General features: G+C 42.6%; 1 protein-coding gene and 1 long non-coding RNA gene across 7 annotated transcripts in view; one reads left to right on the top strand and one right to left on the bottom strand.

Annotated features, from left to right (window-relative positions):
- Positions 1-3,558: 3,558 nt before the first annotated feature.
- On the bottom strand, positions 3,559-4,588 carry LOC128905925 (uncharacterized). Its single transcript, XR_008465026.1, has 3 exons — positions 4,457-4,588; positions 4,199-4,390; positions 3,559-3,805 (listed from the first exon to the last, which is right to left on the bottom strand). It is a non-coding gene; the product is annotated as an uncharacterized LOC128905925 (long non-coding RNA).
- A 227-nt stretch (positions 4,589-4,815) lies between these two features.
- The window catches only part of PKNOX1 (PBX/knotted 1 homeobox 1), a 46,651-nt gene continuing 38,267 nt past the window's right edge, over positions 4,816-13,199 (top strand). For 4 of the 6 annotated variants that reach the window (XM_054188520.1, XM_054188510.1, XM_054188484.1 and 1 more), the window contains exon 1: positions 4,817-4,974. The gene's annotated coding sequence lies outside the window, so the exon portion shown is untranslated. Of the gene's footprint in view, positions 4,975-10,512; positions 10,568-13,199 lie in introns of those variants that run through there. The other 2 variants (XM_054188529.1, XM_054188501.1) reach the window with 2 other exon arrangements.

Genomic DNA, 13,199 nt, shown 5'->3' with positions numbered 1-13,199 from the left:
TGATTCAGCTAATGTACAGCTCTGGAAATTCAAATTTGATTTAACAAGAGGAGAAATGTTGAATAAGACATTGATAATTTTTCCTTTTCTGAAGGGGGCTTTAAGTACGTTGTTTTTTTCTGCTAAACAGAGAGGGTGGAAAAACACAGGACAGTAACAGCTCATCAAAAGGATGGCATCTTGATCCCCACACAGGAACTCCTTGCAGTAGTACTGCACTGCAGTGCCAGCTCTTGGTCCGAGCCCAAGTCCTGCTGTGGGACATGAGCTCTTAATTTCTCCAGAGGGAGTGTTCCCAGCTGAGTTACACAGATCTCCATGATCTACTTCAAGCAAAGCTTGCCCTTTATTTAGACTGAGTTAACTCATTAATTTCAGCTTTAAAATCTTAAAAGCCAAATCCATTATAAAATCAGTCACAAATTTTTCCCAGGCTCCTCCTATACCACGTAAAGTTGTGGCTGCAGATGTGAATGTGCTGCGCCTGCAAACAGGGCACACAGAAGTTGCTTTTTGGAATGCTCTCCAAACCGCCAGAGGACATCTAAGTTGTTGACAAGTCTTATTACACACTTTTTCCCCTTGGAGTGATGAAAGAAGAAACTGGTTTGCTGCAGAGGCCTCCCATTGTTGAGAGATCAGCACTTAAAAACTCACCTGATTTTTATGGGGGTCTGGGGAAAACCCTGCTCTGCTTAGATTATTCCAGTCTTATCACTGCAATTACAGACTTTATTCAGTAAATCATGAGTACAGATTACTGCCACCTGCATGGAAGCCCATCCCTTGAACTCTATGTAAACATTTCCTTTGAAAGCTTAATTATGAAAGAGTTGCACAGTACACAATCAAGAGCCATGAGGCTCTCCTTTTTCTGAACACGTTAAATTCATATGAATGTTACATTATGCACACAGTTGTAATATTTAGAACTTGGAAATTACTAAAGGATGTCAGAGTAAGCCTAATTTGTCTAGCAACTGTATGCAGGATACAGTTGTGCCCTCAAATGCATTTGCACAATCCTACTATCACGAAATGGCAACTGAAAGTGCATTTTGGAGAATAGATTTGGGAAAGTGCTTTTCTCATTTGGTGAGATGGGACCTTCATAGCTTAGTGTTTGCAAATACTTGGTCCAACTGTGAGGAAGGCTCTTATATATCCGGGACTGTTCTCAGTAACCAAGTAAGGTCCTGACCCTACAAACATGCGTGCTTTAAGTAATGAGCTGTACTTAATGAGCATATTTAATACATACAATGTGAAGAAAGTAACAGAAGTTTGAGAATCTGAGTATTCTGTTATTTGCAGTTGTAAGCCTAAATATTACAGAACCTCATTTTTACGTACTCGTAATTTGCAATTACAAAATATTAAAATGTAATTTCATTCATGCTGGAATGTAGCTTTTGCTTTTTTAGAAAAAAAAGCAGCACTCTCACCATTGCATTGAAGTGAGTACACCCATACCAATTGAAGTTCATAGCATAAAACTGCATCAGTTGTGTAATAATCCTTATCAAATGTGTAGTATGGAGAATTTCCTCACGATTTCTGTCTTCCGTCCTATGTATTGTACCTTTGTCCTTTTGCAGAACTGCTGAGGGACAACACAGTTTGTTTGGAGAATAAGAAAGAAAGAAAAGGGGACATATCCTTTCCCTTTTTGTTTGTCTGTCTTTGAATCACTCCTCTTGATTACTTTTTAATTCTTTTCCCCTGATGCTTCTCTCCTCCCAGCTCCTTCTATTCTCCAAATGTTGCAGGCTTCTCTCAAAAGCCTTGTAATTTTTAGTGCTTGTTGTGGCTTAACCCCAGCCCGCAGCTAGAACCCCACAGCTGCTCGCTCACTCCCCCCAGCTGTGATGGGGGAGAGAATCAGAAGGGTAAAAGTGAGAAAAAAACTGATGGGTTGAGATGAAGATAGTTTAGAGAAAAAAAAGCCATGCAGACAAGCAAAGCAAAACAAGGAATTCATTCACTGTTTCCTATTGGCAGGTAGGTGTTCAGCCATCTTCAGGAAAGCAGGACGCCATCCCATATAACGGTTACTCGGGAAGACAAATTCCATCACTCCAAACATCCCCCCTTTCCTTCTTTTTCCTCCAGCTTTATGTACTGAGCATGGCGTTATATGGTATGGAATATCCCTTTGATCAGATGGGGTCAGCTGTCCTGGCTGTGTCCCCTCCCAACTTCTTGGGCACTCAGCCTGCTTCCTGGCGGGGTGGTGTGAGGAGCAGAAAAGGCCTTGACTGCCTAGCAACAACCAAAAACACCAGTGCACTATCAAAAGTATTTCTCATCCCAAATCCAAAACACAGCACTATACCAGCTGCTGGTAAAAAAGTTAACTCTATCTCTACTGAAACCTTAACAGTGCTTTTCTTAAATCTTCATCTCCTAGAGTCATTTCAGCTGGGATGTTTTAAAAATTAAGCATAGCTTTTTGAGCTTTGCAGAGGCTGTGTCAGAGATAAATGAAGATAAAATGAAAAGCAGGGATCTCTCGAAAGCGATTAGGATTGTGCACTCAGTGAGTTTAGAGATAGGCAGCTGGAAGGCACAAGGGTAATTTTTAGGTTACTTCCTTCTTAGGTTTACATAGTTATATAACGTAGGTACAGGTATATTTGGGGTGTATCCATGTCATTTAATAACATTTGAACCTAGCGACTTAGTCCAGTCAGAATAATTTTGTTTCTGTAACTTTCATGAAAGTAAGCTGTGGAGCTGTGAAAATGTGTCTGTACTCCCTTAATGATCGAAAGTCTCCAGTGGGAGCTTTTAGGCAATGGCATCCACTGATTACAGAGAAACCTTATGTACAACAGAACTTTGGAAGAGATTAGAGTCAAAGCTTGCAACGTAGACCCTAAAGTTAACAAACCATGAGGAACAAACGTGGAGAACCAGGCTTTCTTAACTCTGGTGCTAGGGGAGTCACGTGCTTTAAGATCAGGAGAGTTATAACATTTACTGATACTATGAAAAGCCTGGGAGGCTGAGGAGAGTAAAGGATGGAGTAACCTTAATTAAAAAGGAGACCAAGAGATGGAATTACTGAGGTGAGGGGAAGACAGCAGATGAGGAATTTCTAGACCTGGTGTGTGTGAGGGGGGAGCTAGGGAAGAAAAAGTGGCAAGAAGGAAGGGAAGGAAAGGCAATGGGAAGCAGCAGGAAAACAGGAAAATTCAAGTTGGGAAAGGCATCAAGAAAGACTTTGAAGATCACTGGGAGAAGAGATTAAACAGAAACTAAATTAGTTTGAATTTAATCTGTACTTTCTCAGGAGAAATCAGTGAACTCCTATCCAAAGAAGTGCAGGCAAGGCAGAAGGAGAACAAAGGGTTTGCAAGGAGACTCAAATTTGAAGAAGAGGCAGGTCTGGGCATGGGAACCAGTTAATTTTAAGCTCTGTTTAGTGAATGTGTCACTAATGAATGTGGCAGGGATAAAGAGAGATGAAACTTGTGGTAGATGCCAGCCTGGCCACAGGAACTCTTGTAGAGGTGTCGTTACATGGCGCAAAAGCAGAAATAGAGAAAGAGGCTCTTGTGAGTAAGACAAACTAAGAGTTGTATTTTTAAAAAAATCTTGTTTATGTAAGTCATTCACATGAACTTTGACACCCAATTCACACATCTGAGCGCTCTGGATTAGCATAGTTCATTTTCTTCCCCACTCTCTCTGCTAGGTGTACAAGTTCTTTCTCTGTTCACAAGCCCAACGTCCACGTGGCTCTGACTGCGCAGAGGAAAAATGGCTCGAAAACTGAACTCCTGTAAAGGCTCCAGGCGGTCTAGCCAGAGGATGAAACGGCGGTTTCGTTAGTGGACAAATGGTGGCAGTGTGCACAGAGGGACTAGATCCCTGAAGACCGAAAGCAACTGTGTTGGCCCAGCAAGGTCTGGACACAGCGGTTACGCTCATTGGACTGAAGGCAGGCCTGGCTTGCAGGAGCATTTAAGTAGCAGTTTCTGTTACCGGCCTATTAGCCAGATCATCTTTAAGTGGCCTGGCCCAGGAAAGGGTTATATAGAAGAAACTAGGCAGCTCACTACTGTTAAACCAACAGGAAGAGTGGCACAGACCCTGAAAAAATGTAGGGCATTCCCAGTTTACAGGGGCACAGGGTAATCGAGTGGATTCCCAGCTGCTGTGCTGCAGAGGGACTACAAAACCCAACGCTAACCCTGCTTTGGTTTTGAGCCGAGCTCCCCGAGATGAGATGTGCTCCGTGTGTATCAGCTCCTTCCCCTCCTTGGTAACTTTTGCCCTCGAGGAGCGAGGCAGAGGTTGCCAAGATGGTCCTTCGGGTGGCAGCACGAACGAGGAGCGAGGCAGGGATGAAGGATCACCTCAGCAGGCCCTTTTTCCACAAAACCTGTAAGACAGAAACTTTTAAAACATCCCAACAGCAAAAACGAGTATTGATTCTCCTCCTCCTTACCTCTAAGAGCTCCTGATTTAAGAGAAGTTGAGGGAAACGGGGCATATTTAACGGGCGGGCCCCTGGCTGAGGAGAGGCGGCGGCCGGCGGACCCCGTCTCACGGCTGCCGCCCTCGCCCCCTGTGGCGGAGCCACTTGGTATCTCCCTCCTTCTGCAGCTTCCCCCCCCCCCCCGGAGGAGGTGGTTTCACCCCCCCGAGAGGCGTGGCTGCTACCGCCCCCTTCGTCCATATGCATGAGCGCGAGCCGCCAGGCGCCGGCGTAGGGAGGTGGCGCGCGGTCGCCCCGCCCCTCCGCTCTGGCGGCGGGGCGGGGCGACCGCGCGCCACCTCCCTACACCGGCGCGCGCCCCGCCCCCCGCGGTGAATATTGATGAGGCGTGATGCGCGGCGTGGTGTCGTGTCGGGCGGCGCGGCCGGCCATTGGCCGGGTGCGTGTGTGCGCGCTGACGCGTGTCGCGGCGGTGCGGGTCCCGATTGCTGCAGCCGCTTGTCAGTGTGACGAAGATTGGCACCCAGGTAAGCGCTGTCACTCAAACCCGCTCCCAGCCAAGCCAAGCCAGCCATCCATCACGGCGCGCCCGCCGCCGCTGCCGGCCGGGCTCAGGCCTACCACCACACCGGCGCAGGGGGGGACGGTTGGGGAAGGAGCCCGGCGGGAAGGAGGGGGGAGCCCGGCAGGCGGAACAGCGGGGAGGGGGCACCCGCTACTCCGCAACTGGCCCGGGGAGGGGGGGGGGGGGGGGTTGAGGGGGGGTTAGGGGCGGTGGCGCGGGGAGGGGAAGGGAAGGGAGGCGGGGGGGGGGGGGAGCGAGGAAATTTCTGGAACGGCCGCCGTGTAACCGTTGTCTCTTGTGGGGGCGCGCGTGCCGGCGGCGGGCGGGCGCGCGCGCGCGCACGGGGAGGGGAGACGGGGCGAGGGAGAGAAGGGAACGCGGGCCGCGGCTCGGCGCCGCGCGGAGGGAGGAGGAGGAGGAGAGGGCAACGGGAGGGGGGAGGCGACGTGATGCTTAAAGGGACAGCGCCGCGTTGGCAGGCGTTCCTTGGCGGGGGTGGGGTAGGTGTAGGGGCTCTCCGGCGTCCTTCTCGCCCACGCCGCCCCGCCAGACCCGGCCCAAGCCAGCCCGGGGAGCCCTCGCCTTTGGCGGGGATCAAGCCGCCGCAGCAGCTGCCTTCCCTCCCCCCCAACCTCCGCACCTGCCCCCGGAGAGGGGGAGGAAGGGGGCTGCTGACGGCAGTTGGCCGCTGCGGCCGCCCGTAGCCCGCCGTGGGGCGCCAGCCGGCGTGGTAGGGGATGACCTCCAGACCCTGCTCCCGGCCCTGGTGCGGCTTCGGTGGCGGCCTGGCCCCCGGGAGAGCGGGGGCTGGCGTGTCTTTGGCTACGCTTCCTCCCCCCCGCCGTCTCCCCTCTTATTCATAGAAAGCAGATTCTGTTAGCGGCTGGCACTTGGGGCAGTGTGCGCAGTTCTGGTGTGAGGTCGTTTCTTCCTTTTTTTTTTTTTTTTTTTAATTTTTGATGTGACCTCATTGTCTCTTGGCTCGGTTACGAGTAGAGGCTTCTTGACACCTAGACCGAGGCTTCTTGAGTGTTTACACAGCCGCAATTAGGAGCTGAAACTTGATGTTGCCCAGAGGCCCTGCTTATGATGTGTGTAAACAATAATAAATCAAGTTCTGGTTTTATCCTGAAATATTGCCTCAATTAGCCACATGTCCCTGGTCTCCGTGGAGCAGTCGATAGCTTTCCGTCATTCCCACAATGCCAGCTGTATGGCCCAGAGTCCATCAGTTAAAAGTATAAGTAGTTAACACGACTGGCTGGTACTTCTATGTATAGCTTATCACTATCTTTTTTATAAAATATTTTCTGTTGTCCTAAACGGGAACGTACAATGTGATTTTAGAGACACAGTTACAGTATTTTTTATTTTTTTAAATCTACTGCTGCAGTTTGTGACCCCTTTTTGTGAGTTTCGTCTAAGTAAATGACTAGTGTGGTTTTGGGAGGGAGAATGAGATTCTAGATCTGGTACGATACCCTTACAAGTGAATTCTTATGCTGTGCAATGAATTGCTACTTTTTTTTTTTTTTTTTTTTTCTCACATGCAGCTAAGAGCTGTCCAAGCAAGATTAATTTTTGTCCTTGCCCCTATTTGGAATATGATGTGTGTATGCCATTAAAAAGATCACAGGAATAGGGAGCACAGACAATATGTTCTGGTGTGTGGATGTCGGAAAACACTTGAGCCGGCACTCTATGGAGGATAACGGGAGGGTGTAGATAATTTTCAATGTATGCTAAATGCCTCATCTAATTGTTTTATAAAAAAGTGAAAAAATCTTCCTCAGTCTTTACAAAAACATGCACATATACTAGTTTATAATACTGTTCATAATTTTGTTCTAGAGCATGCTCTGCACAAAGTTTTACCAGTGTAGATTGTTTGATTAGGCAAATTGAAACAACTATAGTTTTAAGAAATTTATGCTCTTCCCTGTTGTCCATACCATGAATATACTTACAGGTTGTTCCCTTTCCTCTATGGGATATAAACTGTTTATGGTCTCCTTGTGCTATGGGGTTATATCCCTTTAGTTATATATGTGTAGTTAAAGTGATATAGCTTCTACAGCTGGGTTAGCACTGAAGTCTTGTTTAAGAATGAGCCCTAGTTAGCCCCTGTTAGCTGCATGTACAAACTTCATGGATTATACTGAACGAGGAAACAAATTGTTGTGACTGTATCAGAAGTCCTTCTATGGATTTCCAGACCTTGTAATTGGTAGACTATGAAGGAGCCACGAGTGCATTTTCTAAATAGATCTGTAAAATAGCAAAATTATCCTTTTCTGAGTCTGTGTGTAGCCATATATAATTATTACGTTTAAGTTTTCAAAAACTTGTGAGTAAAAAACCCCAAAACATTTCACATTTATTCAGTCTGAAGAAACAGTTTCACGCTTCTTGGTGTGTCATTGTTTTTAATCTATCCGAAATAAATCTAATTTTTTTATGTATGTTCTACAGTTTATTTTATGAAGTGTATAGTATATTTTTGCTGTTGACTGCTATCGCTGTACACATTTTTTTTGTCATGATTAAAGTATCTACTGGAAAACTTCAGTGTAGGTTTCACCGTTTTCTTAATGTGAGCTTCAGTTAAATGGTGAAAGGCATAGCTCCATTTACTTCGTTCGTAGGGTAAAGACAGGTAGTGTAGAGGCTATTGTACTGCAGTGAGACTTTGAAGACTCATACTGTTCATTCTCATTGATCTCCTGAGTGATTTTGAGGCATGTATTTTTTTTTTTATCTGTGCCTGTGTATTCTTCTCTACATAAACTGAATACTAATACCTGTCTCCTGTCTGAAGTGGGTCGTCTTATCGTGTAGTTAAAGTGCTTTGCTGGACTGGAATTTATTTTGTTACCGTTGCCTGTGGGCTAATAGGAAAACTGAGAATTCTTCACATTTTGTGTATGTTGTTGTTATGGTTGGTTGGGGTTTTATTTTGTATTTGGAAATTTCACTTTGGCATGTAAAAAATTAGTCTAATATTAAGTAACTATGGCCTTGATTTGTACTCAATCTGGATACAATTTTAAAGATTCAGATTGTCTATTGAACATAAAAATAACATTTTAAAACTAAATCCTTGCAGTCTTTCATTAGTGCAACTGAAAGGAGTTTAGAATTAAATTTAATCAGAATTAAATATATGTATTTATTCTAAATACTTCAGTCGTATAAAATGGATATGTCTTCTAGAAGCTGTACTTCCTTTTTCAGAATTTTGCTTTCTGACTGTATTTTTTTCATACCTTTCACTGTACTGTAAATGCAGTGCTATAATAAAGTCATAATAATTCTGATTGCTACCACAGCAAGTTTAGAAGTGTTTAGAAGCAATTCAGGTTTCTGGAAAAGAATAACTCTTTTGCTGTTATTAAGCCCTGTATCAACAGCCAAGGGCGAATGATCCACAGAACCACTACCGTGATAGTGGAACTGCTTGTTCTAACGGCTCTGTTAATGTCCTGAATGAAGAGAGATGTAGTCCAAATTGTATTTCAGAATATTATGTAGTGGTCTGGGAGCCAAATGTTACCTCTTCAAAACTGGCACACACGTGAAAGCTTACAATAAAGCAGATTAATATTTTTATTTTGGTGTAAGTAAGACTGAATTATTTTTTTGTGTGTGAAATTTAAAATTCCACAAATGTTACTTCTCTCTTGCAGCAGCTGGTTGCTTCAGTGTCACTTGTTAAAGAGTCTGTAGGTTTGCAAATGATAAGTCTCTCGGGGGAGGTTATTTTACCACAGCTCAATGTTGTACAAAATGTAAAACAACTTAGTGCTCTTCTAAGCAAGAGGATTCCAAGAACAAGGAAAAAAGCTGCTGATAGAGTTCTTTCCTTTGGTTACTTGCTGCTAGATGTTACCAAAGTATTTTACCTGGACCATTATAGCTCTCCCTAAGATAATTGAATGGTGAAGTATTCACATTTGTTATTGAGTTCTTCACTTTGTTCAGTAAGGTTGTTTCATGTTGTAACTGTAGAACATGCGTATCATGAAATGGAACTAGGAGTTGGGTGGAAAATAAAATGATGACGGCAAGAGTCTGAAATGCCAATCTTCATTGTTAATGGAGCACTGGCACGCTTTCACGAAGTTGGTAAAGGGCAGTAACTTGGTTCCCCTGCCAGCGGCGTGGGGATCCCAAGTCGTGTATGTTACTGAAGGACAAAAAGGAAGTTGGTGTTAGAAGTGGAAATAAAACTTAAGTCTGCTTGTCATCACATGCTTGCTTATTATCATTCACATGAACATGGTTGTTCGTTTTTTAACATAGGAGCTATGCCAGGCCATGTTGTTCTCTTTTTTTTTTTTTTCTACGTATGTGTATAAAAGAGCTATTTGCTGTTAAATAGGAAGTCTATTTAAGTATTTAGACTGTCAAAAGGTGATTTTTTGAAAATGGGAGCTATCTGACTGTGATAATCTTGTACTGTCCCTTATGTTGCTATACCTGTGGTCTGTAACTGTTGTCTTCTACGGCTGACAGTAAATTCAGGTAGAAAAGTAGAATACGGTAGTTTACTGCTGGTGTGCTAAAAGAGGGATCTGGTTTTTTTTAAACCACCAATTCCAGTTTATATTTTATATGTGAGCTTTTGGAATTGCCTGTGTTTTTTCTTGAGGACAGAGGAAGTTAGGAAATGTGGCTATACTTCGCATCCTGCTTAGCTTTTTTCAAATTACATAGCAAGCAAAACAAAGGGAAAAGGATATTATAATACTCACTACTGAAAAATAAGGTCCAAGTGTTTTATATCCAAAGGAAACAGAGGCAATTATGAAACAGAAATTGGAGCATTATACATGTTTAATTTTTTAAAATTATTTAATTTTTTAAATTTAATTGAATTAATATTTAATTAATAACGTTTTCATTCCCATGTTCTCTAGGTATGTGCTATGTTGTATGTTTTATAACTAAAGAACTTGAACTTCCAGATCGGTCTATGATTGCTTAATTTATATTTGTTCTAGCCTATTTGTATGTAGTCTAGACCATAATAGTAGCAATGCCAGGAGTTAGGTTACCTGGTTTGGGTGGGTGTTTTCTTGAGATGTTGTTTTCAGTAGCTTATTTCTTAGTCATACTGAAATTTGCCATGATGAGTATGTTTGTGCAGGGTTGTTCTGGAAACTTTAAGCTAAAATGACTCAGCATTTTGAAAATGACTTTAAGAGAAAGTAAATATGTTAATTTGAGGAGGTGAGGAAATGCTTGTTTGGCTTATTTAAGAGCATATTAACACTTCAGTTCTGGAATTTAGCGATGCAGAGGAGAGAGGGGAAGAGAGCATAAGCATTCACACAGAACGTATGGCCATTCCTCAAGAAACTTCAACAAATCATAAGCTCTTGAATAACTGGTTCATGCATGTTATTCAGCAAATACTTTTTAACTGAACATCCGAATATTCCATGTAACACGAATATCTTCCCATCTGTTGGTCCTTGCATGTCACCTGACTGTGCAGTCATCATCTGAACCAAGTAGTTAAGCATGATGCATCCCACAGCAGTAGGTGCCGGGTAAGTTTAGTCCTAAATAGTCTGTCTTTATTTGTGCTTCTCCCCCAACCCCAGAATGCTTAGGCAGCAGTTGTTTTCACAGAGGGATGAAGACTAGTGTTCAGGGAGAGATGGGGAACAGAGTTTGAAGCGTGGTGGAAATGCAGTAGGCCCAGGAACCAGAAAAGGATGGTACTAGCAAATGGTCAGAGGTGGGGGGAACAAGAAATGGCAAGAAGTGAGGAAGAGGACAAGCTGTACGTTAGTGTGGAAGGAACAACATGGAAGGGCAGTATGAGGCTGAAGAGCAGAAAGAACATGGATAGGAAAGTAAGGAGTATGAAGAGCGTTGGCAGAAGGAATAAACGAGACTAGAACACTGTACATGTTCCATGCAAAAACTAGTTGAGCTGATTGCTTCTGGTTCACTGTTACTAAAGAGCCATGGAAAAAGTGGAGCAGGAAAGGAAGAATTTTTTTATTTAGTCACCATTCTGAAAAGAAAATAACAGTTCATTTTAGGGCCTACACTTAGCAGCAAAACAAAGTTGTTTGTGTTCGACCAAATGTTAGACTCAAAAGAAGGAGGGTTCTGGAAAAGGTACTGACCAATTGGAACCAGTCAGAGAATTGCAGGACCAGGATTTTGTGTTACTAGTTTATTTAGCTAGTCCAAGTTAATGCTTGGTTCATTGGCAGGCTCATCATAAAAATGACATAACTGACAATGGAACATGTTAATTTTGATGAAATGTTTAAATGTGAAAAATGTGTAGAGAGGATCTCCTTATGTATTCAACATCTTAAATGCATTTTAAATGGTTTTATAATAAAAATGGTGGAAAACTTACATATGCTTACATAAACAGCTTGCTAACATTGTAAAGTAATGCATGTAAAGCAATAAAGGCGTAGCGAGATTGGCGCTTAGTCTGTGTCTTCTTCATGAAACTGCGAACTATAAGCACAAAACAAGATTAATTTCATAGTTTATTGGATGCTGATACAAATCATGATTCAAATAGGATTTCTTATTGCTTTGGTTTAATTTGTCTGAAAGGATATGATAAAATGAGTGTCTCCAGAACTAAGAGATTCACTACATGCTTATGTGGATATTCCAAAGGCTTCAATGGCGAGGGAATGGAATTGTGTCTAGTACATACGCAAGCCTATTTTTCATCCATGTGGGGAATGCTGGGGAAATGTGGAAGTGGAGTTATGGTTTTTTTGGTGGTCTTTTTGGCTTTTTTTTTTTTAAATGAAATTGTGTTTGAAAAAGTAATTAAATATCATTAAGTAGGAAAGTTGTACCAGAGTCAGTTCCAGCTGTGGAATTGCTGATACCTGCTCTCTGGTACATAAGGGTTTTTTGTTAGTCTTTCTAATGCAGTCCTCTTGCCATGATAGCAGCAAGGCAGATGCTATACTACCTTCTTGATTTTTAGTCTAAAATGTTATGATGATAGCACATTGGGTAAATACTGAAGGTGGAAAAAAATACTTCTCTGTCCTGTGACAAGTAGGTAATGTGTGAGGAATCATGATGTATATGCTAGGATTCACAAGCAAAAAACATAAGAAGTCCTTCAGTTTGCAGTGTTAAGAATACAGGAATAAAAAACCGTAAAGGAATCTTCATTTACTATGTGAATATTGGAGATGAATGAGGGAGCGATGGGAAATATTTTTGTGCTCTCTCATACCCTAATCCCTTGGAAGTCTTGGAGCAATTAAAGAAGGGGGAGTTCCTTTCCACCAAGTTTTGTTTTCCTTATACCAAAATTTCTGTTCAGTCCCCTTAATTCCTTACTATTACTTTATGGAGCTAATAAAGCGGGATCAAGTTACAGTGTGAAATGGGTGGGAGAAATTGACATGCTGCAGGAAGTTTCTTGAATTTGACAATCTTCTAATAGTTAGATGAATGAGGTTTAATTTTGTAGGAGGTAGGAGAGCAACCTGAGGATTTCCTTCTGCAATGCCAAGAGCTACCTGTAGGCAGGATACCTAGCATACTGAGGTGACCTTATTTTATGACTAGCTTGGATAGGATTTCTTATCTTTCTCTTCCTTGTTGTTAAGAAGCATCATGGTAAATTGGTGATTACATGAACCGTAAGCATGAACCATGATTATGCATGCTTCCCAAGAAATATGCTGGTGTAAACACAAAGGATGTATGCAGAATTGACAAGATTAAGTTCTTCAAAAGACCCAGATGCCCTTAATTCTGCTTTTGTTGTTGTGCCTTGAGAAATTTATATTATTTTGTGCATATGTAATATCCATTTTATCAGTTACTGCATATGCAATAGTAGCTTGTAAAGTGGCATATTTTTTACAATACTTCTTTTTGTACTTGGTGCCTGCAAATAGGAGAATTTCCAGAATTCATTCAAAATACCGAAAGCAGGGTTTACACAAAGAGTGAATTGCTAAAGGGACAAAAATCTTTTCATGAGATGGTGTGTTGTTTGTCATGGTGTGTGACATTGTGTGGTGATACTTGGAAGATAGTCTGTGATATAAACACTTAGTATGGCTTGTTAAGTTCTGAAATGGGATATATGAAGAGAGGATGCTACGAAAGATTAATGGGACAACAAAACAGCATATATAGTGTTGGAGAGGTCTTGCAGAATAAAGTCAG

Source organism: Rissa tridactyla, chromosome 1, assembly GCF_028500815.1.
Source record: "Rissa tridactyla isolate bRisTri1 chromosome 1, bRisTri1.patW.cur.20221130, whole genome shotgun sequence".
Classification (NCBI taxonomy): domain Eukaryota; kingdom Metazoa; phylum Chordata; class Aves; order Charadriiformes; family Laridae; genus Rissa; species Rissa tridactyla.
Note: the sequence above shows the minus strand (reverse complement) of the source record. Positions and strands in the feature narration are given on the sequence as shown.